The 26928-nt window shown below is 36.1% G+C and overlaps 1 long non-coding RNA gene across 3 annotated transcripts in view; it reads right to left on the bottom strand.

Moving 5' to 3' along the window:
* Window positions 1-741: 741 nt before the first annotated feature.
* The window catches only part of LOC102899156, a 45975-nt gene continuing 19788 nt past the window's right edge, over window positions 742-26928 (bottom strand). For all 3 annotated transcript variants that reach the window (XR_006599216.1, XR_440504.5, XR_440505.5), the window contains 3 exons: window positions 23760-24007; window positions 22356-22465; window positions 742-1093 (listed from right to left, as the gene is read on the bottom strand). This is a non-coding gene — a long non-coding RNA (uncharacterized LOC102899156). The remainder of the gene's footprint in view (window positions 1094-22355; window positions 22466-23759; window positions 24008-26928) is intronic.

Consider the following 26928-nt stretch of genomic DNA (forward strand, 5'->3'; position numbering starts at 1 on the left):
ACCTGAGCTAAAATCAAGAGTCAGACACTTAACCGACTGAACTACTCAGGCACCCCTGTAGGTTACTGTTTTAACGATTTCCTAATTTCATTAATCCTCACCACACTTACAGGTTGTCATTACTATTATAACTAGTCTTCACATGAACAAAACGAGGCATCATAAAGGTTCAGTAATGTGTAGTTAACGAGTAGTAAAACTAGAGCATAAACCCAGCAAACTGATTAATTCAAAATTTATGCTCAGAACCATGAAAATATAGGGTCTCTTCTCATTGATATAATTTGAGGTATGTGAGAAGAACATTTGCTTTAAGAACCTGAGAGCAGCATTTGGGTGGCTAAGTCAGTTAAGCGTCTGACTCCTGATTTTGGCTCAAGGCATGATCTCACAGTTTGTGATTTCAAGCTCCAAGTCAGGCTCTGTGCTGACAGTGCAGAGCCTGCTTGGGATCCTTTCTCTCTCTCCCTTTCTGCCCCTCCCCAGCTCTGCTTCCTCTCCCTCTCTGTCTCTCTCTCTCACAGAATAAATAAGTAAACAAACAGACAAACAAAAAAGAACAAGAACCTCAGATTTCAAGACTTTAAGATTCTTCTATAAACCTTAGAATAACGTATTTTATGAATACATTTTAAATTCTGCAAAATCGAATGTTACTTTGTTAAAGTAATGTGGTAATATCCCTAATGACCTGAAGGCAAACAAAATAATTTAGAGTTAATCCAGCAAACACTGAAAGGATGGTTTTGCTCATTTTTTTATTGAAAATATTTACATGAAGATATATTCTTGCATTTATACATTGTAACAGGACAGTTCATATGGATAAAAATTAAAATGAGATTTCCCATTATATTTGTATTCCAAATTATGCTTTATAATGTGCATTTATTTGTATAAATTCATTTGGATATATTAAATACTACATCATTTACAAATAAGAAAAGTGAAGATCCCATAAATTTCTCAAATGATACTTCAAAGTGTTGTTTGATAAATATGGCACTATTTCGAACTGGAAACAGAACCAAGTATGGTCTACCATCTCAGCAGGAAAATTCAGTTTCCCCAAGACAAAGGCTTCTTATTGAACCTGTAAGATTTAAAATAATAATTGTAAGGGTTGCATTTGGCAAGTAAACCAGTCAATCTGTTAGCCAATCCATTAAGAATTATTAGGTATGTGGATATTCATGTTAAGGACCCACTGAGGTTCAAAGATTGTTTTGACCTTTTATGTCATTGCTCAAGGTCATCTCTACTTCACATTATCTTTCCTTACTTACGTGCTTCCAAGGTCTAAAACTAAGCATTCCCTATCTCAGACTGAAACTGCATTATCTAACTTTTTTCACTACCCCCAACCACCAAAACAGTTCTCAGAGAGATCTTTGGTCACTAAATGCCTTCTCATTCACAGCCAATTATGTTGCACATGCCTACTGCCTGATTCCCTAAGCCTGCTCTCAGATTACGGAACAAAGTTACCGGACACCAGTGTACCTGGTCTGACCATTGTGGATAGCTTGGAGATTGGTGGGAATTGCCACTCTATTGATTTGGCTGGGGGCAATGGGACTGAAGAAAGGAAAATTATCTGGTCAGCCTTGCAGCCATCCAGTTTCCCATGGGCATATCATTAGGATCTTAAGTTAATGAAGAAGACTCTGATCGGATTTGTCTCGTTCTGGCTGGATTTCAAATTCAGGAAGCTTAATTAGAATGGAAATTATTTTCTCTTGAGAGATTATACTCTGAAATATTTCAAGTGACATTTGATGGATCTGCTTCTGATGTATTCCGATAGGCTCCATCAAGAAATCTTTTGATGTAGAACAGTATGTCTGGACCCTTTTATTTACACTAGGATATTCTAATGTGTTACATCTGTTGGGGTCAAAGAAATCTTGAAATCTGAGTGGATCTGATGTCATGCAGTCTGCATTAGCTTTACAGTCCCAAAATGGAAACTAATATCTATAAACCAACATAACTTATTTGAATATTTTATGAAGACTTTATCCCCTGTATTAGAGAATACTTTTAAAGCAAACAAATGATTGTATTGGCATTATCTAGTCTTTATTTAAAACAGAATAAAACTTCAGATTGACTGTGATTTCCACTGGCTTTCCAAAGGAACTTTTATTAGAATAAATGTCCCAGCATTCCAGCCTCATCACTACCACCTTTGAAACATCTACTGATTCTGGTTTTCCCTGTCTTTCTTATAATTCCTTATTCCTTTTAACATCATTATTTCCTTCCTCCATGCTTTATATTGTTCCAAAATGAGTTCCAGTTGCCTTTTCTGTTGTTGATGATAACTGGGATCCGTTTATGCCCCAGTCACTAGGCATCTTTGTCCCCTAAGTCCCCTTGAAGACTCCTGATCAAACTGTTTCTGCAGTTTTTGCAAACTACAAATTTCTTGCTTCTACTGATATTGACAATGAATTATCTACCCCTTAAAATGCTATATTCCCTGTGCTTAATGTGTAGGAAGTGTTTGACATGAGTTAATTAAATAACTGAATGAATAAATACATCACATTTGTTAATCTCAGCTATTTTCTGGTCCCCTACCTGTGATTGCAGTGGTCTCTTCTCTCCCTGATTAGTTTCCTGCTACTACGTTTGGTTTCTGCTTCCTAAAACTACTCATGTTACGTCGTTATTATTACTTTCTTCAGTGCGCTTTCTGACTATATCAGTCTTCTTTCTCTCCCATTTCTATCAATCCTTGGCCACAACTGGTAATCCTGTTGAGGTTGAAATTCGGCTGTGACTTCCTTAGATCTGTCTGTCTCCTATCTCTAGAAAAGTACACCTAGATGGCATTTACATACAGTAGATCCCTGGTGATCTGAGCAAAATTTGTTCCAGAAAAGTAGGGATATCCATGTTCAGGAAAGTCTTAGAAGTGGAAAAAAAGGTGGGGAGTTAAAACCACTCAAAGAAACTTGGCTGTAAAAGAAAAGAAAAGAAAATAAGAGTGCAACTAGAAGGGAAAACAAGTATGACAAAAGGCTTTTTTAATAAAATAAATTCAAATACTGTTATAAGCTGTGAGGAAAGAACCTAAGAGAGGAAGATATTGAAAACACTGAAGGCAGAGGTGTGGCCTTGAAATCAAGCACAGTGTTGGAGGATATGGAAAAACATGAGTGCTAAAGTATAAGCGGAAGTATTAGCTGAAAACAAAAGTAATTTCTTTTATTGAGGCAAGTGGAAAGGAATAAGAATGAGTATGGGTAACTGTAGAGAGAGAGATAAGAATCCTCAATTTTCATTTTAAATAGGAATAAAGGTCATCTGCCAAAATAAGTCAGTAGCAAAGAGAAGACCGGAGGAGAGGATAGAGACGTAGAATCATCAGTTACCTTTTTCTTTTTTTTTTTTTTTTAATGAGATTATCCAAATATTCTGGATATAGTAAAATATATACCCTCACTGCCGGCAGCATTGTAAATTGGCAAAATGTTTTTGGAAATAAATTTGACCTCAAAAATATTCATATATTGGGATCTATTAACTTTGCTTCTAATAAAATAATTGAAAATACAGTTTAGGTACAAAGATGTTCATTGCAAAGTTGCTCATGGGGAAAAAACTGGAAACAACCTAATTGTCCAATGATAGACATGTAGCTCTATATGGAAATGAATCATAATTAATTACTTATAAATACATAAATCAAAATAATTATTAATTAAATAATTATGGTATGTCCACACAATAGAAATCTATGCAGACATTTAAATAATGTTTATCAAGAGTATTTAATTTCATGGAGAATTTCTGTCATGAAAAATAAATCTAGTGACTTTTCTATGTTAATTAAATATGCCATAGACTAAATATAAAAAGAAAATGAATAAAAAGATAGCAATATGTAGAATTATTCTTACATTTTTATTTATACTTTCCAGTATTTTCTAATTTTTCTATCTTCATCATCAAAAAACACATATTAAATATTTTTTTAAAACTTTGGTAAATTGTTAAGAATAGTATGGGAGAGGAGACACAAGAGGAATAGTTTCTAAGTAAAAATAAAAATGAAGATAAAGTGGGCAAAATAAATTGTGGACTCCTGGAATTCAGCTAATTAACAACATTGGATATTCTCTGAGTCAGCATTGCAGAAGTACAAAATGAAGATTGCAAATTTGGGCCTCAGATATGTTAAACATTTAAAATTGTGTGATTTCAGATAAAAGCTATACATTTGCATTTCTGGTTCTTCTTGAAAAAAAATAAAATGCAAGTTCAGCGAACACTGGGCCTCCATATTTATACAGTAATAGGCCCTGGACATGTGCTATGGCTGTCCTCCTTAGGTGAATTATGTGACTCCAGTTATCCACAATCTTCACCATTATACTCCATTGTTTTCCTGACAATGAGATTAAATGTCAGTTGCCTTTTGTTCATCACTGTGCTTTTCTATATGTGTATTTTTTTTACAGTAAATAAGTGTTGACAGCAAATAAATAATTTTGTTACTATGTCTATTGAAACTAGAATCAAATAGATGTACTATCTGTGAAACATCGAGCTAAGAGATTAAGGGTACATTTTAGTATTCAGATTCAGTCTTTACTTTCAGGGGATTACCCACACATATATAAAATAGGATAAGGATATGTTCTAGCAACATCATGACAATATAAAAAATAAGTTACATATGGCAGAAAAGGAAGAGCTTTCTATAGGTTGGAGTAGTGCTTAGTGAAAGAAGGAAAATTGAACCATGTGGAATTGGGTGAGAATCCCGAATGAGAGGGGGATAGCAAAGATGAGAGACTGGAGACTTTCTCAGGGACAGGGGAATTAGTGTTACTGCCAAGGTTCATTTTGGGGAAGAGTGACTAAAAGTTCCAGAAAAGTGGGTTAAGGAAGTTAGTATCTTGAAATTCAGGAAGAGGAATGTGGAAGTTTATTCTTTGAGGAAGCTATTGTGCTCTTGAACACAAGAAATCAGTGTTTCTAGAAGTCTAATTTGGAAAGAAAGTGATTTGAAGGAAGAGATTAGAGAAAGATGAGAATTAAGTGAAACAATCTATATTTATTCACAGTCAACAAGTTCTTATAGAGCACCTGTTACAAGAGGCTCTCTGTTAGGCCCTAGGGATACACAATCATCAAATTCCTTGACCTCAAAGATATATTCAAATGGACATAGATACTGAACATGTATATAAGTAGGTAGAGCATGGCAACAGAATAAAGGGATTTGTGTGGACAGGATCCTACTGGAGTTAATGTGATCAGAGGAAACCTCTCTGAGAAGCGCCAATGATTTGAGTCTTCAGTGATGACCAGGAGACTGTACGTGAGAAGAGTATTAGAGTCAGAAGAAATAACAAGCACAAAGGTCCCAAGAGGAAATGAGCATGTTGTGTTTAAGGGACCAAAAAAGAAAAAAAAACCAAAAAACAAAAAAATAAGGCTGCAGAAATGTAGTCAGTAAGTACATTAGGATAGGAGAAAGGGTGAGAGAGGTAAGCAAGAACCAGATTATGTAGGGACTTGCTGGCCATGGTAAGGACTTGGACAGTCTTCTCATTGACCTGTGAAGCCACTAAAGAGCAGAATGACACAATAGGACTTACTCTTTGGAAAGAGTACTTTGGTAATATGAAGAAGGGACCACAAGAGGACAAGAATGGACTGAGGAGACCCGTAAGAAGGGCAACAAGCAATAGAACAAAAGAGAAGTAAAAGTGGCTTAGATCACGGTTTATCAGTACAAGTGGTTTCAAGTTGTCAGGTTTGAATATATTTAGGAAGAAGCACTCATAGGACTTAGTAATAGATTGGAAATGGAATATAAGAATAAAGGGAAATTTTTAATTGGTCGTGGTTCTGAGCAACTGAGTTTGGGCATTTCTGAAATAATGAAAACAAGGGAAAACAGTGTTGTGGCAGTATATAGAAGTAAGATTTCTATTTAGAAAATCTTAAGCTTGATATGTCCATTATATTTCCAAAGAGAGACAAATGTACAAGGAAGCACTTAGATATATAAGTCTGGAGCTCAACAGAGGTTAAGAATGGAGATGCACACTTAGGAGTAATCTGGTGGTATTTAAAGCCATGGTTTCTGAGCAGAATCACCAGAACAAAGAAAAGCCAAGAAGAAAGTCCTAACATAACTCACTATTTTGAATTTGGCAAAGTGGTGGATTAAAGCTCAGATATGTCTAATTAAATCAGATCCTTTTAACAATATCCTAGAAAATAAATCTCTGGAGATTCTCATTTAAATGCTAATTTAAAGATCAACAATATTCTTTTTTTCCAGACAGTAGAAATGTATTTATTTGTTTGAAACAAAGTTATATAAATTGTATTATTTTTCTTCTTTCACTCTATATGATGTTACAGCATACACACAACTTCCTAAATAATACAGAATGGAAGACAATTTGCAGACTAGTACAGAGAGCAAGGTAGGGTGCATCTAGGATTTTATGAAGATGAAGGATAAGGTTTTCTTTATTTTTTTTATTTTTTCCTTCATGATAGTATAGAAGTGATATATATGTGTGTATGTGTGTGTGTGTATACATATATATATGAGAAATGCTGAGTCTTATTATTTGATTCTACGTATTTTATTTTTGTTTCAGAAAAGTATTTAAATTCTAGTTACTTAAAATATAGTGTAATAGGTAATATTGGTTTCAGGAGTAGAATTTAATGATTCATCACTTACATATATAATATTCTCTAAGTCATTATTGGCTGGCCAAAAAAAATGCTTCTATGTTCTTTTAAAACATATTGACTACCTACTTCTTAAGACCTGTAAACTTTAAAGTGGTCTAGTCAACAGTCTGCTCCCTCAATAAGCTGATGCCTTTTAAATCTTTTCTCATTTACAAGGGAATAAGAAGAAGCCATAGTAACTTCCTATTTTAGGCTGTGATGTAGCAAACCAATTAGGGAAAAGTTTGATTTTTTTTTTTAAAGAATACATACAGCTATTGGGGGGGGGAAGTGTGTGTGTCTGAGTATATGGGTATTTGTGTCTGTGGGCAAGAATTTAAATAGACTTTTAGAATCACTGAAGTCAAGAAAAACTGTACTTTATAACCTTAAATTTCACCCTGATCATTTAAAATAATTTTATTAGAACCCTGTTTAAAAGACAAATATGTTTATTTGTTTAAATAATACTAGTTTAAAAATACTATTGGCTTAAAAATACTAGTGTAATTCCAACTTTAATACTCAAAAATGATGATGATGGTGATGGTAGTGATGATGATGATGATGGTGGTGATGGTGATGATGGTGGTGATGGTGATGATGGTGATGGTGATGGTGATGATGTGGTGGTGGTAGTCATGGTCATAATCTTTGTGTAAAAGGAAAATAGGCTGCATTTTTAGTACTGTTTCTACTAGCAGGAGAAAGTGATCCAGAAGTTCCTGCATTGAACTGACCAGCATGAATCAAATAGCTGGGAGAGTTAGCCCAATAAGAAAACACTTGCAAGGAGTAAGATTTTTTTATCCTCAGATACCAATGCACATCAAAGTTTAAAAAAATGTTTTAATGTTTATTTTTGAGAAAGAGAGACAGAACATGAGCAGGGGAGGGGCAGCAAAAGAGAGACACAGAATTTGGAGCAGGCTATAGGCTCTGAGCTGTCAGCACAGAGCCTGACACAAGGCTTGAATTGACAAACTGTGAGATCATGACCTGAGGCTGAGCTGAAGTCAGACACTTAACCAACTGAGCCACCCAGGTGCCCTCTTTTTAAAATTTGTTTAATGTTTATTTATTTTTGAGAGAGAGAGAGAGAGAGACAGAGACAGTGCATGAGCAGGAGAGGGGCAGACTGAGGGGAGACACAGAATCTGAAGCAGTCTCGAGGCTCTGAGCTGTCACTACAGAGACCAACACGGGGCTTGAACTCAGGAACCATGAGATCATGACCTAAGCCAAAGTCAGATGCTTAACCAACTGAGCCACCCAAGTGCCGCTCATCAAAGTTTTTATCATAAGCAATTGAAGGACATAAAATACCCAACTACAACTACAGTGGTCAAGACCCATAGTTTTTTAAAGTGTAACATTAATTCCTTCAAAGTTTTAGTAGAGGTTAGCCACAAAATGAAGATAGGCAGGGCATTATGAAAGAAAATAAACATGGAAAGTGTTAAGGTAAAGTTAAAGGGACTTTTATTTTTTTTTTAATTTTTTTTTCAACGTTTATTTATTTTTTGGGGGGACAGAGAGAGACAGAGCATGAACGGGGGAGGGGCAGAGAGAGAGGGAGACACAGAATTGGAAACAGGCTCCAGGCTCTGAGCCATCAGCCCAGAGCCTGACACGGGGCTCGACCGCGAGATCGTGACCTGGCTGAAGTCAGACGCTTAACCGACTGCGCCACCCAAGCGCCCCAAAGGGACTTTTAAATTATAGTACGTATAGGAATCTTTAATATGCTAATATGCTTTGTGATTTTCCAAGAAAGAGATCTGTGTATACAGCCCTTTAACTAGAGCCCTTGACTAGAACTTCTAGTCAAGGCAATCCAGGAAAAGTGGCAAAAATAGCATTATATGAGGGACAAGGCTGAAGAAATATTACAAGAATTTGATGACATGAAGAATAGATTCAAATGAATTGTAATATGTTGCTATTTAAATTTGTGTTTTTGTGTATAGAATTATCATTGCTATCCAATGACTTAAAAGAGCCTCACAGCACCAAGTAATATAATAAGGGATTACTGAGCTGGTTATGAGGAGATTGAATTTTAATTCCTATTTTAATCATCTTCTTGATCTAATCACAGAACACCTCTGAGGTCTCACTGATTCATTCATTACTTCAGGGAACACTGAATGTCTCTGTTATAAGAAACATTGTTCTAGCTGCTAGGGATATAGCGATGAACAAGAAAGATCAAGTCCTTAACATCATAGAACTTACATTTTAGTATGGAAGACAGACAGTAAATATATATTTATAATTTATATTATATTTATTTATTGTATACATTTATATATATATATATACATATATATATATATATATATATATATATATATATATATAGTTTACAGGCAGTAAATATTTCAGCTGATTTTAGACAACATGAAGAATAATGTTGGATAAGGTGTTACAAAGTGAAAGAGGGGAGTAAGGGTTAGTTACTTTCTCTACAAAATGAGGAGGCTGAACTCCACCAGTAATTTTCACAGTTTTTAAGTAATTACATGTAACAAAGACCAAACAAATTAACTTTTCAACTTTCCCAAATAAAGTTTATCATTCTTATTTAACAAGAAGGTAAGAGGGAGGCAGTTTAGGACTGGTAGAATGTTTAATGATGTCACTACAGTCCTGGGTACTTTCAGTGTTTCACTCACTGTGCTTAGGGTATAGCTTTTATGCTCATGGCTTATGGTATAGGCCATTATGCAAAACAGCTGTTTCACATTCATGTTCCAGGCATAGCAAAGAAAGAAGAAGGAATGAAGAGTAGTGTCTGCATTAGGAAAGTGACTTCCTTAGAAATCCCCAGGAGAAACCCCTTTCATCTTTAGGGAGGCTGGGAAACATGAATATTTTTCAGCTGACTGAGTGCCTCTGCTGAAAAATATTCAGCTACCCTGAACAGGACTGAGTAGAAATTGAATAAGCAACTAGTATGCTGTATTGCTTAGGGGACAAATGTATGTCTACTTCAGCATCCAAAGTACTCTCGTAATAATAATAATATTGAATATTGCAAAACAATATTCATACTGTTATTCAGCATAAAACTAGTGGAAATATTAATAATAATATAATAAGTCCAGAGATGGGTAAATCCTTCTCATCTATAACTCCTAAGGAACACAAAAAGCAGTATTCATTCTTCAGCTGTCTGTACACATTCTAATCTCACAGACAGCTGGAGAATACAAAACTCATCTACAAGGGATTATATGTATTATTAGTTAGATATACTGCTTAGTTATGCTAGGATATATTTTAATTATGTTTATAGAAGCATTCTAAAATATAGTTTATACAAAATGCTTTTATTTTATCAATTTATGAATATTCAATTACTTCTTCTAAGATTTAAATCTTATCATGCCTAAATCTTCTACAAACTATCTTTCAAAAGACAAAGACATTACCTACTGACTTGATAATTTCATTTCTTTTTTTTAAATTTTTTTAACGTTTTATTTATTTTTGAGACAGGGAGAGACAGAGCATGAACAGGGGAGAGTCAGAGAGAGGGAGACACGGAATCCGAAACAGGGTCCAGGCTCTGAGCTGTCAGCACAGAGCCCGACGCGGGGCTCGAACTCACGGACTGCGAGATCATGACCTGAGCCGAAGTCAGCCGCTTAACCACCCCGATAATTTCATTTCTAAGGAAATACCTTAAAGAAATAGTCCTCATAATAGAAAAGGCTTTATTCATGAAAATTTTCACTGGATAATTATACATATTTAATTTGGAAGCGTTATAATTATCACTATAATACAGTGCAGAACAGAGTGAAAAATAAACATTAAATAATAAAGGATTATAAGGGTGTGGATTATATTGGGCATTTTTAAATGTAGTCAAATTTTAACTAACTTTTATTTTAGAACAGCTTTAGATTTAGAAAATTGAGATCATACAAACAGTTCTTGGATGTAATTTGTCTGATGTTTTTCTCACGATTAGACTAGAGTTACGGCTTTTGAGAGAAAAATCAGAGGTACAATGTCAATTTCATGACAGCATATCAGAGGTACATACATACTATCAATCTGATTTATGACTGGTGATGTTGAACTTGATCATTTGGCTCAAATAATGTTTATTAGTTTACTGTAAGGTTACTTACCTCTCACTTTTTAAGTATTCTTTGTAAGAATGTGACTACTATGCACAGCCATACTTAAGGAATAATCACACTGCCTCTCCTTTAGGGTGGAACATCTTCATAAATTATAAAATTTCTGCATTAGAGATTTTTCTTTTTTTCTCCCCATTTATTAATTTATTCAATTATTTACTTATATCAGTATAAACCTATAGATACTTTCTTTATACTTTGAGTTATAATCAAATAATACTATATTTTGTTGTCAATTTTTTCTAGCTTTGCCCATTTAGGAGATCTTTCAGTTGGCTCCCATGGCTCTCTGCCATTCCCCCATCAATGTGGGTTTGGGTTTGCTAATTTTTTGTCTCTTTGTGTGTGTGTCTTCAAGCACTCCCTTACTTTCTAGAATATAAAGATGAACTTCAAACTCATCTTGAATAGTTCCTTCTCTAGTTCTAGAAACACCTATGTCTCCAAGGAGCTTTGGTATTAGAAAATATCAAGTATTGAATGGCATTAGAAATCAAGATTGGGGGGCGCCTGAGTGGTTCAGTCAGTTAAGCTTGGCTCAGATCACGATCTCACAGCTGGTGGGTTCAAGCCCTTGTCAGGTTTCTGTGCTGACAGCTCCTACCCTGAAGCCTGCTTCAGATTCTGTCTCCTTCTCCACCCCCCCACCCCCCCCCCCCCCCCCCGCTCACACTCTCTCTCTCTCTCTCAAAAATAAAATAAAACGTTAAAAAGAAAAAAGAATAAATCAAGATTGGGTGTTAGATGTACTAATTAGTGCTAGGCTGTCTTTTCTGTTTTTAGGCCCTCTCAGCTGACAGAGCAAATATATGTATATACACAGATCTACAATGTTTCCACACATAATTGCCTACACATGAATGCTTACTAATGTCTCCAACTCTTATCCATTACCATACGGATCATTCTAGCCTCCTGTCCTCAGTAATCTATAAATTGCCAATCCACCAGTGAGAAACTTGGCTTCTCTCCCTTATAATTCATTCACATATCATTCAATTCCAATATACAGATACAGAAATATCATATTGCTTAACAGACAGAGTCACCCAGGCTCCCCCAGACTCAGACATTCTTAATGTCTTTGCACCTTACAGGAACCCTATCTTTGTTAAAGATATTAACATTAAACAATATATTAACATTAATCTTAGCTTATGCTTTCAATGCTCATTAAAGAACAGTGATTTCTCAAACCTTTTAAGAACTTGGACTGCACAAATTCTTAACGTGAATTTGATGGGGAAAAAAGAAACTTTATTGATGAGAGTCCAGTGCTTATGTATTTTTCCTTGTGTCTTTGGTGTTAGAATCCACTAATTTCCAAATTTACTTGTATTAGCACCTTTTTCCAATCTCTATCAGAGAGACTGTTTCATACAATTATGGTAAATTTCTATTCTTTTGTCACAGTCTACATTGCTTCCTGAAATCCCATGATCTTCTAAATGATTTGTTAATAAAAATAATTTGCCTATATATTAAAGTGCACTCTTGGTGTTATAAAGGTCTATAGGTTTTGACAGATCTATAATCTCACAACTCCATCATTACAGCATCACACATGAATAGTACTGTGGTTTAAAAACAAACAAACAAACAAACAAACAAACAAACAAAAACCAACTAACTTCACCTACTTATCCCGACTCTGTCTCTTCCTGAACTCCTGGCAACCACTGATCTTTTTTTCTATAGTTTTTCAGAATGCAATATAATTGTGATCTTACAGTATGTAAACTGCTAAAATTAGCTTATTTCACTTAGAATTGCATTAAAAGTTTATCCATGTCTTTTCATGGCTTGATAGCTTACCAATTTTTATTGGTAAGTAATATTTTATCATAGGAATATAGCAGAATTTCTTTATACATTCACCAAATTGAAGGATATCTTGATTGTTGCCAATTTTTGGTGATTATTAATAAAGCTGCTGTAAACATTTGCCTGTAGGTTTTTGTGTGGATATAAGTTTTCAATTCAGTTGGAGAAGTACCTAGGAGCACAATAACTGGGTTATATAACACTATGTTTAGTTTTGTAAGAAACTGCCTGTCCTTTTTTTTATGTTTATTTATATTTGAGAGAGAGAGAGAGAGAGAGAGAGAGAGAGAGCGCACAAGCAGGTGGGGGGCAGAGAGACTGAGACAGAATTTGAAGCAGGCTCCAGGCTCCAAGCTATCAACACAGAACCTGATGTGGGGCTCGAACTCATGAGGTGTGAGAACATGACCTGGGCCAAAGTCAGACACTCAACCAGGTGCCCCTGAAACTGCCTGTCTTCTGAAGTAGCTGTATCATTTTTGCATTCCTACTGGCAATGGATGAGAGTTCCTGTTTGTCTGCATCCTTACTAGCATTTGATATTGTCAGTTTGGGGAATTTAGCCATTTTAATAGGCGCTTAGTGATATCTGTTGCTGTTTTAATTTATATTCACTAGTGAGGAGTGATGTTGATAGTCTTTTTGTATGCTTACTTGCTATCTGCATATCTTCTTTGGTGAGATGTTTATTGAGATCTTTTAGATGTTTAATTGGGTTGTTTTTTGGTTTGTTTTGTTTTTTCAGTTTTAGAAATTCTTTGTATGTTTTGGATATAACTTCTTCATAAGATGTATGTCTTAAAATATTTTATCATAGTCCATGACTTATTAGTTTAATTTGTTAGTAGTGTCTTTTCACAGAGCAGAATTTCTGAATTATAATAATATTCAACTTACCAATATTTTTCTTTCATGGATTGTGCTTTTGGTGCTGTATCTAAAAACCCATCACCAAACTCAAGGTCATCTAATTTTCCGACATATGGTCTTCTGTTGATCTTTGTGTCTATTGTGATCCTGAAATTACACTGTCTTGATTACTGCAGTGTAGTCTTGGAATAAGTAAGTCTTAAAGTCAGGTAACATCAGTCTGCCAACTTCATTCTTCCTCAGTCTTCTGTTGGCTATTCTGGGCCTTTTGCCTTTCTGTAAAAACTTAAATATCAATTTGCAAATATCTACAAAATAGCTTGTTGGGATTTTGATTGGGATTGTGCTGAATCCATAGATCAAGTTGGGAAAAAGTGACATTTCCAATACCTGAAAATGAAAATCTATTCATTGACTTAGATCTTCTTTGATTTCTTTCATCAGAATTTTGAGTTTTTTCTACATAGAGACCCTTCACATACTTTGTTGGATTTATAGTTAAGTATGTCCATTTTTTTGGTGCTAATACAAATAGTATATTTTTGACTTAAAAATGCAACTGTTCATTGATGACATATAGAAAAGCAATTGGCTTTTGTATATCAGCCTTATATCCTGTGATATTGCCAATACTTGTTACTTAGTTCAAAGATGCTTTGTTTTGTTAGTCGTATGACATTCTTCGTTACATCTTGTAATCTGCAAACAAAAACAGTTTTGTTTCTTCCTCCTCAATCCATATATTTTTTATGATGTTGTGATTTATAAATTTTGGCTCTTGTCCATGTTTTCTGGCTCGCAGCTCCCAAAACCTTTCCTAACTCGTAAGAGCAATGGGAACATCTTTTGTTATAGTTGGTCTCTTGTCCTTACTTCTTAGATACTCTGTTCTGGGCTTTTCTCTTTACATTTTAGTTGTGTAGGTTTCTATTCACGTATCTTCAAGCTCATTGATTCTTGCCTTGACTTTGTCCATTCTACTGATGAGCCCATCAAGACATTCTGAATTTCTGTTTTTAATTTCTAGCATTTCCTTTGGTTCTTTCTTACAGTTCCCATTTCTCTGCTTACATTACCCATCTATTAAGGTGTACTATTTCTTTTTTTTTTTCATTAGAACCTTTGACACATGAATGACAGTTATTTTAAATGCCTTATCTGATAATTCCAAAATCTGTGTCATCTCTGAGTTTGGTTTTGATACTTGCTTTATCTCTTCAGTCTGTGAAGTTTCTTGCCTTTTAATATGCCTTGAAGTATTTTAGTGAATATCAGACATAACACATTGGATAATAGAATATAATATAAATGTGCCTTTATCATGACTGCTAGGTACTAAATTGTGCCCCACACCCCAAATTTATATGTTGAAACTCTAACCTCCGATCTGACTATATTTGGGAATAGGGGCTTTAAGGAGGCAATTAATGTTAAATGAGGTCATAGGGTAATGTCTTAATCTGATAGGATTGAGGTTTACTGTCCATATGAGATATCTCTCTTTGTCTGTCTCCCTCCCTTTCGGTCGGCCCCTCCCCCTCCCTCTACCCTTCCCTGTTTCTCTCTCCCTCCACTTGCACTTCTGTGCACACACAGAGGAAAGACCAAGTGAGGGCACAGCAACAAGGCAGCCCTCTATAGGCTAAGAAAATAACTCTCATCAGAAACTAAACATAGACCCTGCTGGCACTCAGATCTTAGACTTTCCAGCCTCCAGAACTGTGCAGAAAGAAATTTTTGTTGTTTAAGTCACTCTTAAGGTATTTTGTTTTGGCAGCCCAAGCAGACTAATACAATGATGTTTCCTGTTAATCTGGATAGGAGTTGGTCTGTGTTTAATGTTGCTAGAGGTGCCAGAGGCTTCTTTTTGATCTGGTGACTATTTTTGTCTCTTCTGTTGATTTCATTTCCCTAATAACTCCTTCTTAAACAGCATCTGCATCTTGCAGCTCTCAGTTGTAATCCACTGCTGTTACACTGGAGCCCTGTCGATGCAGTGTTAAGGTGCCGGGGAGGAAGGGTTTTCTGTAGTCTTAGGACTCAATCTCAGACTTTTAATGGGCCTGTGTCCTTGGGCTGTGACCTTGACAAGTGTTTCTTACCTCTGGTTATATTTCAAAATGGTTACTTTCTCCCTCAGAAACAAGAGAGGACTTTTCTTGGATCTTCACCAGGAGAACCTGGTAGGGTATACGTTGTGGCTCCAGTGGCTTCTGCCCCAGATAAACTGAATGTTTCTGTGATTTTCTGTTTTCACCTGTACCTACAGATTTCAAGGTGTGGTGTACCCTGTAAACTAAATTATCTGATGGATCCAAAAATAGTCATTTATTTTTTACTGCGTTCAACTTTTCTCTTGTGAACATGAGGAGTGATGACTTCCAAACTTTTCATATGCCAAAGTGAAGACCAGAACTTGATCACTCACTTACCATACAGAGCATTACAGCACCTGAGCTTTATCAAATTTTATTACTTTTTCTAGCCACAATTCCTAAATAGGTCTCTTAAACCTTATTTGGGATGCATTTAAATCAATATGCCAACTTTTTGTTGCTGTAATTTTAAAATCTTGGCATTGGGGCGCCTGGGTGGCGCAGTCGGTTAAGCGTCCGACTTCAGCCAGGTCACGATCTCGCAGTCCGGGAGTTCGAGCCCCGCGTCAGGCTCTGGGCTGATGGCTCGGAGCCTGGAGCCTGTTTCCGATTCTGTGTCTCCCTCTCTCTCTGCCCCTCCCCCATTCATGCTCTGTCTGTCTCTGTCCCAAAAATAAATAAACGTTGAAAAAAAAATGTTTAAAAAAAAAATAAAAAAAAAAAAATAAAATAAAATCTTGGCATGTATGGCATATACTTAAATAAGATTAATGCCTATATTTTAACTTTTCTCAAAAATCATTAGATCCTTAAGGTTTCTTGAAGCCTACAAAATACCAACTATTCTAAAAATAATAAGATATGGAATTAGATGTGTTTACTGGCAAATTTTATTCACAAATTCAAAAGCTATTTACCAAATATTTTAGTCACTAGTAATATTCCTAACTTCAGTACAGAAATCTTGCTTGAGCCTAACAGAGATTGTATTTAAAAAAAAATCTTTTACACTGCAAATGAAAATTTTTACTCAAAAAATGAATTTGTTCACCTTAACATAGTTATTATAAACAAATTGTTACTCAACACAACAAAAACTTCAAAAGAAATTCATTTCTGCATATTACTCATATTGTCCTTAGGGAACACTGACTTCGTAAATAAAGAAATTTAATGTTCTATGTGAAGTACCATGAGCAGAGGCAAAAATAAACATATATTCTTACACTGGCCATCAGAGAGTCCAAGAGGATGTTTCATTATATAATTCCTTTGAAAAACAAAATTACTTATTGCTATGAAAGGTCATCTCAAAAAAATTAGACAACCATTCGTAAATTTTTGTAAACAGTGGTATAATTTATGATCAGAATAAAGGTCTTACCATTCAGGCTATTTGCCAATAGTATCATGTTTGTGAATAAATTACAAAAATTAAAGCTTGTAGCTATGCATTTACCTAACAATTTATATTTTTCATTCTCTACTAAATTTAAATTAGGCAGGTGGTATCCTGGAGACAACATCCTTATAAATCTCTGATTTGATCATGGACAATTGGACAATTATGCCACATCATTTCACAGAATTAGAAAAGCCCTCCTACATTGGTCAACTCTCCAAACACTATGCTTATCCATATTTTGAATAATTAAGACACTTATACTGTTCTAAATCTTATTTATCTCTTAAAAATATACCATGGAAATTCTCCCAAGCCCACATCACTGAAAGAGGAAAGGAGCTTGTGCATTGGTGGATACTTTGAGATACAACTCAAGTAAAAGAAGTATGGTAATCCCAAGTACTAAATCTTATCATAATGGTTACCAATTGTGAGCTAACTTCAGTTCAATTTAACCCAATAAATATTTACTGAGCACCTGCTTATGTGCAGCACACTTGTTTGAGTTGTTCTCTCAATGGGAAAGTACCTGGCAGGTTCAAGTCAGAAGGTTAAGTGGAAGAGTCAGAATGAGAGAGGGGAGGAAGTCCGAGAGATGATGGGGCAGGATTGGGAGTGGTTACAGGGCGAGGAGGCAGATCATATAGAGCCTTGTAGACACTTGTAAACCCTCTGGCTTTCTCTCTGAGGGAAATGGAGAACCATGGTAAAGTTTTCAGCAGAAGAGCAAGATGATTTGACTCATGTTTTAAGAGTGTCATTTTGACTACTCTTTGAAAATGGAAAATAAAAGAAAAAGAAGAGAAGCAAGGAGAATTTTTTGGAGGTCAATGCAGTATTGTAGATAAGAGGTAATGGTAGTCTGAGCCACAGTGAGAGAAGTGGAAGTAAAGGTAAACTCAAAAGGGAATTTCTGACTGATTGGATGTGGAGTGTGAAAACAAGACCCAGCAGTGATCCTATGTATTTTGACCTGTTCTGTTGTAATGATGAAGTTGCCATTAGTTGACATGAAGAAGGTTTTGAGGGGGAGCAAATCACCAGTTCAATCTTTGATATGTGCATCTTAAGATCCCTAAAACAGATTGTATGTTGAAGTGGATAGGCACAAAAAACCCAATACCTATAAATTTTTTCCACATAAATCTCTACTGTAGGCAAAAAAAAAGGGGGGGGGGACCCATAACTGAATGGCAACAAATCCATTCTTTCCAAATATTGTTTTCTAATTAATAAAAATATGAATAAAAAGAAAAACAAAATTGGGGCGCCTGGGTGGCTCAGTTGGCTGAGCATCTGACTTCAGGTCAGGTCATGATCTCATGGTTTGTGGGTTTGAGCCCTGCATCGGGCTCTGTGCTGACAGCTCAGAGCCTGGGGCCTCCTTCGGATTCTGTGTCTCCCTCTCTCTCTCTCTCTCTCTCTCTCTCTCTCTCTGCCCCTCCCCCACTCACACTCTGTCTCTCTCTCCTTCAAAAATAAATAAACATTTAAAAAAACTTAAAAAAAAGAAAAACAAAATAAAGATCACTGGCTTTGAAACTCTTCAGGAAAAAAAAATGCTTCTATTCACATAACATTCTAAATGCTTTTGAAAATTTGAGAACTAATTAGCTTTATCACTATAAAGAGATGGAGTTTGTTTGGAAAAAAAAAACTAAAGGAAAAAAATGGAGAGTATTCAGATAGAGTGGACTGACTGGTCACAAATTATATTCTATACTATAAAAACCTCCTTGGGATCTGAAAGATTAATGGTTGCTATCTGAGTGTCCAAAAGCCATACAAGTACTTCTGAAACATTTGAAAATAAATTAATAATATAAATTAAACTATATGAAATTGTCAATATTTTCAACTTTCATCAATTTTGAACTACAAAATAGCAATTAAATATGGTCCAATCTAACATATAATAAAGTTGCAAAGAAACAATCACACATTAGACAAAGGGCATGTTTTGGTCATTCTTTTCTGTTCAGAAAATAAATATTAACTTTCCACTGCCCATACAGTGGTACCAAACAGTAACTCAATAATTCATTTCAGCCAATATTTGTCGAGTTTTCATTCTCAGCAAGGTCCCTGATAGATGCTGCTGGATAAACAAAGATGAGGGAATATAGAGCTTGACAAGCTTACAATATAATGAAGATGAATAGAATGAGTACCAAAGTAATTGCACTGGAAGTTAGAGCGAGTGGGATTCCAAAAAGGAAATTTCCAAATTTCCAAGTTAAAGAATGTTTTCATGCAAAAAGTGACATTCAGCGGGAGGGATGAAGGAGCTGGAATACTTCCAATGAGACATAAAGAAATCTGAGGGAGATTAACACTAAGCTTTAAAGCTGTGTTGTAAGGGTCTTTGAATAGAAAAGGAAAGAAAGAAAAGAAAAGAAAATTTCTCAGGGCTGAGAAATGCTTCCATAACTATGCTAAAGAATCCCCAGTGCTTTATTTATTTGTTTCTTCTCATTCATTAATTACTCTGTGTTTCTGCAATCACTGTAGGGACCCAGAAGGCAAGAATTAACACTTCCACTCCAATTTCTTTTGGAACAAATTCAGGAGGATAAGCCCACATAATACATAGCAACACTAAATAAACTAGTAAGTACCTCATTAAAACTTGGAAGAATAAAATCCTAAAATGAGTTTCTTTGAGCAAGGAGTGGTACATTGTCCATTACTACTAATTTAAAATATGTAAACTATTACTTTCTCTTTATTTAAAAGGCTGCTTTTACCCTGTTATTTTAATAAGCATAAAATATATTAATAAATACTTTCATAATTCACAAGTAACCTCAATTATCTATCTCATTTTTTCCATAACTTATCAAATTCCTTAAATACAAAATAGAGGTTTTTAAAATTCGAATCCTCATCAGTGGGACATTGATACTCTTGAAAACAAAGTATAAGATACAAAACCCAGGAGATAAGTATATTATTTCTCTCTTTTTGGAAACCTTAAACTATGTACGTAACATGTCATATATATTTTTTCTTATAAAGATTCTTATAAACATATAAAAAGCTTATTTTTTAAATCATATTCTTATTTGAAGATTAGGAAAAATACAGAAGTCCTTCAAAAAGGAGAATTATGAATAAAGAAGATGTGGTATATATATATATATATATATATATATATATATATATATATATATATATATATATGGTGGAATACTACTCGACAATGAGAAAGGACGAAATCCTGCCATTTGCAACAACGTGGATGGAACTGGAGGGTATGATGCTGAGTGAAATAAGTCAGTCCAAGAAAGAGAGATATCATATGTTTTCACTCATATGTAGAATTTGAGAAACTTAACAGAAGACCACAGGGGAAGGGAAGGGAAGGAGAAAAAAAATAGTTTCAAACAGAGAAGGAGGCAAACCATAAGAGACTTTTAAAACAATTTTTTTTAAATTTTTTTCAGCGTTTTTATTTATTTTTGGGACAGAGAGAGACAGAGCATGAACGGGGGAGGGGCAGAGAGAGAGGGAGACACAGAATCGGAAACAGGCTCCAGGCTCCGAGCCATCAGCCCAGAGCCTGAGGCGGGGCTCGAACTCACGGACCGCGAGATCGTGACCTGGCTGAAGTCGGACGCTTAACCGACTGCGCCACCCAGGCACCCCTAAAACAATTTTTTAATGTTTATTTATTTTTGAGAGACAGACAGAGAGCATGAGAGTGGGAGGGGCAGAGGAAGAGAGGGAGACACAGAATCTGAAACAGACTCCAGGCTCTGAGCTCTCAGCACAGAGCTGGACGCTGGGCTCGAATTCTTAACAGTAAGATCATGACCTGAGCTGAAGTGGGGTACTTAACCAACAGAGCCACCCAGGCACCCCCAAGAGACGCTTAAATAGGGAACAAACTAAGGGCTGATGGGGGAGGGGGAGGGGAAAATGGGTGATGGGCATTGAGGAGGGCACTTGTTGGGATGAGCACTGAGTGTTTTATGTAAGCAATGAATCATGGGAATCTACTCCCAAAGCCAAGAGCACACAATATACACTGCATGTTAGCTAATTTGACAATAAATTATATTTAAATAAAAGTTAAAATAAATAAAATAAAATTACTCCAGACTTTTCTTTCTACAAAACTTGCTCCTTGGTGAGGCTGTATCCCTAGAATGAAAGCATAGCAACCATCACAGGCTTGCACATGACTGGCACTAGAAAAACATTTGTTGAATTGAATATGGTCTGATGAAATCTGTAACAAGTATGGACAGAACCAGTCTTAGTTGGGGAGTTAGGGAAAATTGGGGACAGAAACCCCTGCCTAGTAAGACCTTAAAGACAGAGGGAGAGTGAAGTAGTGGGCGACTGAGAAACAAATAAGGGAACTATAGAAAGAATGAGATGTCCATAAGGAGGGGGTGGAAAGAAGGAGGCTCTGCCCTGATTGAATCGGAGAGAAATGGCAACAAATCCCTGCCTCATAGTACTGGACAGAAGTCACCTGTGGCTTGTGAGGGCCATTACTAAAACCTCATGCAAGATAATTAAAAAATGCTCATTAAGATTCATTCATTTTATGGGGCATGTGGGTGGCTCAGTCCGTTAAACGTCTGACCAGCTCAGGATTCATGGGTTCGAGTGCTGCATCGAGCTCTGTGCTGACAGCTTAGAGCCTGGAGTCTGCTTCAGATTCTGTGTCTCCCTCTTCTCTCTGCCTCTCCCCCACTCATGGCCTCTCTCTCTCTCTCTCTCTCTCTCTCTCTCAAAAATAAATAAATATCACAAAAAGAAAGACAGCACTACTTATTAAAAAAAAGATTCATTCATTTTAACCAGTTTGACATTGAATCTTAAAATATTTCCAGTTTAATCTCCTTGTTTTTCAGAAAGAAACAAATTCAAGTTTAGAAAGGTGACCTGAATTATAACAATAAAATTACATAAATAATCTGTCTTCAGCCTCATAGGAAGGAATGTCTTTTAAAAAGAAGACTGAGTGCATACTGGCCATGCATTCAGCCAAGATGTTGCTGAGTTGGGTAGAGCTGGCCATAGGAGATGAAAGCATGAGCGGCTGGGGAAGACGGGAGAGAGAGAGAGACAGGAAGAGCGTGAGAAAGAAAAAAGAAAGAAAGAAAGAAAAAGAGCAAGCAAGTGAGTGCACAATGGTTAGGAATAGATTCACTTTCTTTTCAAGTTCAGGTTTGTAGTTATCAATCCAGAAAAAGAAGGATTTGACAGCTACACTAGTCAGTTGGATTCTTCTCCATTAGGGACTCAACATATAAACAAAACAGATATTACCTTGGTTTTTCATCAAACCATCAGGTGGAAGAATGTGCTGGGTCTTTGCCAAGGCCGAAGGGGCACGCTGCAATAAGGAGTATCATTCTTCACCAAGAACTGTCCAGTGACTGAGTGGGGTGGGGAAAATGAGAACGATAGAGTTATAATTTAGTCTCTGTGTAACAATGTAAATTGTCGTTCTTTGATGAATGGAAATCAAAATTTCAAAGATTAGTGAAGATTCTTACTAGGATTTCCGAAGCCAGGGTCCCCATCTACCCACATAGAGTGAGAGTAATGGTGGATAGGATGACAGGAGCCTGGGGCCCGGCTTCTGGAGTATTTAGGGTAGCCTTGTAATATACATAAAGTTAGTCTCATCTAGCTTCAAATGCCAATGGTACCCATTTCTAGTTATGTGATCCTAAATAAGGCTTTTAATGTCTGTCTAAAATGTGAATAAATTCCATACTTCATACACTTATTGTAGGGATCAATTGGTAATACATGTGAAAATGTATGGCATAGTTTTATGCACCTAATAAGCACTCAGTGAATATTTTCCCCTCCTTTGTGTTCATGCAGTATTGTATCCTCCCTGGATATACTTAATGTAAGGCTATCACATGAGAGCCTTCTAAGCATCTTTAAATCTAAGGAGCTGCAACAAGGCAGGGCACACACTAGGTAGATACAACTTGCCAAGGCAGCGGAAGTCCTTTGGCAGCTCTTAGAACCAGTCCTGCCACAGACCCTTTCTGACCATGATGCCTTCTTGAAAGTGAAATGGTTAAAAATGGAATTTGTCCCTTAAGCTGCAGAAGTGGGAGGTAGGGAAGTGGGTGGAAATATCCAACAGTGTTTCATCAAACATATCAGAGCATTCTATGATCTTGCCATTTGGAAGGTCTAATTTCCGCTGGAGTTTCAATCAGGAAGTTACTGTTTCAGCCAGTAGAGTGACATTTAACTGTTCCCATTCCCACATCCAGAACATATAACAAGGCAGAATATGGAAGGCAGAGCTCTAAGATCAGAAAGCTAGGAAGTCCTAGCATCAGACGGGCCCACACAGAGAAGGCTCATGCATTAATACATAAAGATGTTTTACAGAGCAGATAAATGGGAGACAGAGTCCCCGAGGCAGTGCAAGTTACAACAATTTGTTACTCAAAGTCTGAGCCTTAAGCATTTCAGACTGGAACTGAACAATGCCATGGAAAGAGAATGGGATTTGGATATTCCTCGGTTTTAGTCTTGTTCTGCACTTACCACTGTAAGGTGATGGGGATGAGATTTGATTCCTGAGCTTTGACTCCTCAGCTGCAAGGTGGTAAAATGCCCACATTAAAGGGCTGTTGTGTGGAGTACATGAACTAGTTGTATAAAGTGCCAAGCATGAGGCCTGACAGAAAGTAGTACCTGAATAAGCTGTGGTGGTGTGGAGCAGCAGCAGGGGGAATAAAGTCCAACAACTGGAGAAGGAGTCCTTCTCAAGTTCTCCAGGAACTAAAACTTCTGGACAAGTAAGTCCAAGTCCAAATGACTCAGAGAATGCGAAGGTTTCTGGTGGGGAAATCCCACTCAGTGAATACAGGCAGAGGGCAGGATTGAGGCCAAAACAGCACCCACGTCAATATCAGGGACCAGCTGGAATGGACTGGAATGGACTGGAATGGAAGCAAATCAAAATTGTAGTAAAAAAGGATCCTGGGAAATTACTGAGAAAAAAAATCACTAAATGGGGAGTCTCCCTGGATCACAACCGTGACACTAGCTGATCAGATGACCTTGACAGGTCCCTTCATCTCCCTGTACTTCAGTTTCCCATTTGAGAAACGACAGCATTATGTAGTTGATTTGGATAGTCCCTTCCAGAATTCAGCACTCTGTGAATCTCTTTTGTTACCCACTGTAACAACAATGAGGGTCTCCACTGGCCTTGTGCACACTTAACCTTGGCTATGCAGGGGACCCAAAGCATTTCCCCCAGACCTCAGCATCGAGGCAAGTTGGAGAGTGAAAAAAAAAAAAAATCTATCCTCAGACTTGCCCTAGGAATTTTTGCCTAGAGTTACGAAAAAACATAAATCCCAGTACCCTGAAATATTTTATATGCTTATTCCAAACATTACAATGCTTCATAGAAGTCTGAGGTTTTCAAAGTCAAAACAAAACCTATTTTGAAAGAAAAAACTTACTCTTCAGGTTTATGTACTTCTTAAAAGTAAAATGGAGTCTGGAAATTTTTCCTCTGAGATTTCACCAACAGCCAAAAACAAATATTACTTCTTTGACAAATAACAGTTCTGTATTATGACTACAAAAAAAATTCTTGTCATAAAAATCTAATCTTGGGGAAATATAACTCTGTCTGCATGAAATAGCAATAATGGAACCAATATCTATCATTTCTGTCATTTCTGCATTTAATTGCTTTACCAACAGCTCTATGAAAGGGCATATGATAGACGTGAACTGGCATTTGGCTCTCTCTTTTTGGTTTAAGAAAATTAAAGTAACTCTTGAATCTCATGCAAAAAAGGCAGTTATCTTTTGAGAGTTTTGCTTGTGAGTCCACCCAAAAAACTGAGAAATACGCTGTACTTGTCAGCTTTTGCAGGGCTCTGACTGATACCAAGAGGGAGTATTTCAAAGCAAACAGCAATAATAGTTGGTGTCAGAAGTGAAAAGAAATAAATTCCTCATTTTTGAGGGTCCCAAAGTTACAGCCTGCAACCCAGATCTACCACCAGCGGCCCTGCCCTTTCCCAAGGCTGGCATTCACCTATGGTAAGATAATAAATTTGCATCATTTTACATTAAAAAAAGTCAATTGCTGGTTCTTCATTACATCTTTTCTTATAACACGGGTTTTCTAAGATGCTGTAGACGCATAGTTCTTCCCAGATTCTCTGGGTATTCCAAAAAAAAAAAAAAAAGAAGACGAGAAGCCATCTACTAAAAATGGCTGGAAGTTGTCTGCATTACTACTATATTACTACAATAGTAATATCATCATGAGTAGAGAAAAGGTTGCCCAAACTATTTAATGCTTAATAACCTTTGTAAAGATCATACTAGTACATAAATCGGGACCTTGGAAATGTTACACTCACCTCTCCACCAAAACTATTTCTTAGGCATTTTGACTGGACAAAGTTTGAGGACAAGAGTGGCCCATCACCACCAAATTGATTTTTAACAAGTATAAATTATGCCTCAGCTAACTCCGTTATATTCTCAAATGGTGGAAAAGTGTAGAAATGTGAAAAAAGCATGGACATGTCTTTTTTCAAAGAGCCATACAAGTCATCAAGGCTTGTCAGCATGAGTAATTCTGATTCCCTGTCATGAGATATAAAATATGTCTGACACAGTAAAAAATTAATCATTACACAAACATACAAACACAAATAGAAGTAATAACTCTGGATCACAAGAGTAATGAATTGCAATATGATAACCTTAGGTATATACAAAACTATTATAAACAAAAGTAGTATAGAAAAGATAATCTCCAGACTTGCAAATCTCAAAGATAATAACATATTTTATATAGATCTGTATAATAAAAAAATAGCAATGAGACAATGGAAAATTTTCAAGCAGTTCATAAATAAAACATATTCAATTATGTTAAATATTTTAATATTTTATTATAATAGTAATAGCTGACATTAGCTGAACATAAAATAAGAACTAGATGCCATATTCAATACCTTAAAATGTATTATCCCAAATAATCTTCATATAACCCTCAAAGCTAAGTACTATTTATACCCATTTTACAAAGGTTAACTTCCCACAGTTTTACACATTCTGGGCATCTTCACACCAAAGGTGTCTTATCCCTACCTCCTATAATGTTTGTTTCTGGACTTTCTTTACCTTCGACATTGATCTGTGCTGACTTTTCTAACAAGACTCAAAGAGGTGGCTGAATGGATAACGGAAAGATCATAAATGTTAAAGAAATCACAGACGTTAGAGACTACATGTATGGTCCTTCTCAATAATATTTGTATTTTAACAGGGTCCCTTTATGATTTTATGTAACAAATGCAGAACACTCTGCTTATTGGAAGCTACTGAAAGATTTTTTGAGAACGTAAGTCTTCTGAATACTTTCCAAATGAATGAATGTATTGATCAGAACTCTAATCTCAAGTTGACAAAAATTAACTTTCAAACCTCACAATGTCCATGACCAGAGAACACTAACTATAGAAGTTCTAATCCGGTGGTTAAAAGCTCCATTTGGCAGCTTAAGGCAGATGCCCACCACTGGATAATTAAACTGTGACCAAGGAAGAGGATGAAGAAGTTGGCAGCCTCTATTCATCCTCTAAAGGACACTCTACATCATTTCTCATTCATGTGAATCTGGCTTAAGGCGACCGAAAGTGATGGATGGCTGAGCAAAACTTCTTCAAAATTTACATGCATTCCACTTCAAATGTCTAAAATCAGAAGTTATGATCCCAGTATAAGATGAAACTTTTTAAATTTTCAGGTATTTAAAATCACCACTTTGACAATGGAGATAGGGATGGCACACAGCTGTACAGACAGGACACAATTTTCAACT

This window comes from Felis catus, chromosome B3 (genome assembly GCF_018350175.1).
Source record: "Felis catus isolate Fca126 chromosome B3, F.catus_Fca126_mat1.0, whole genome shotgun sequence".
Classification (NCBI taxonomy): domain Eukaryota; kingdom Metazoa; phylum Chordata; class Mammalia; order Carnivora; family Felidae; genus Felis; species Felis catus.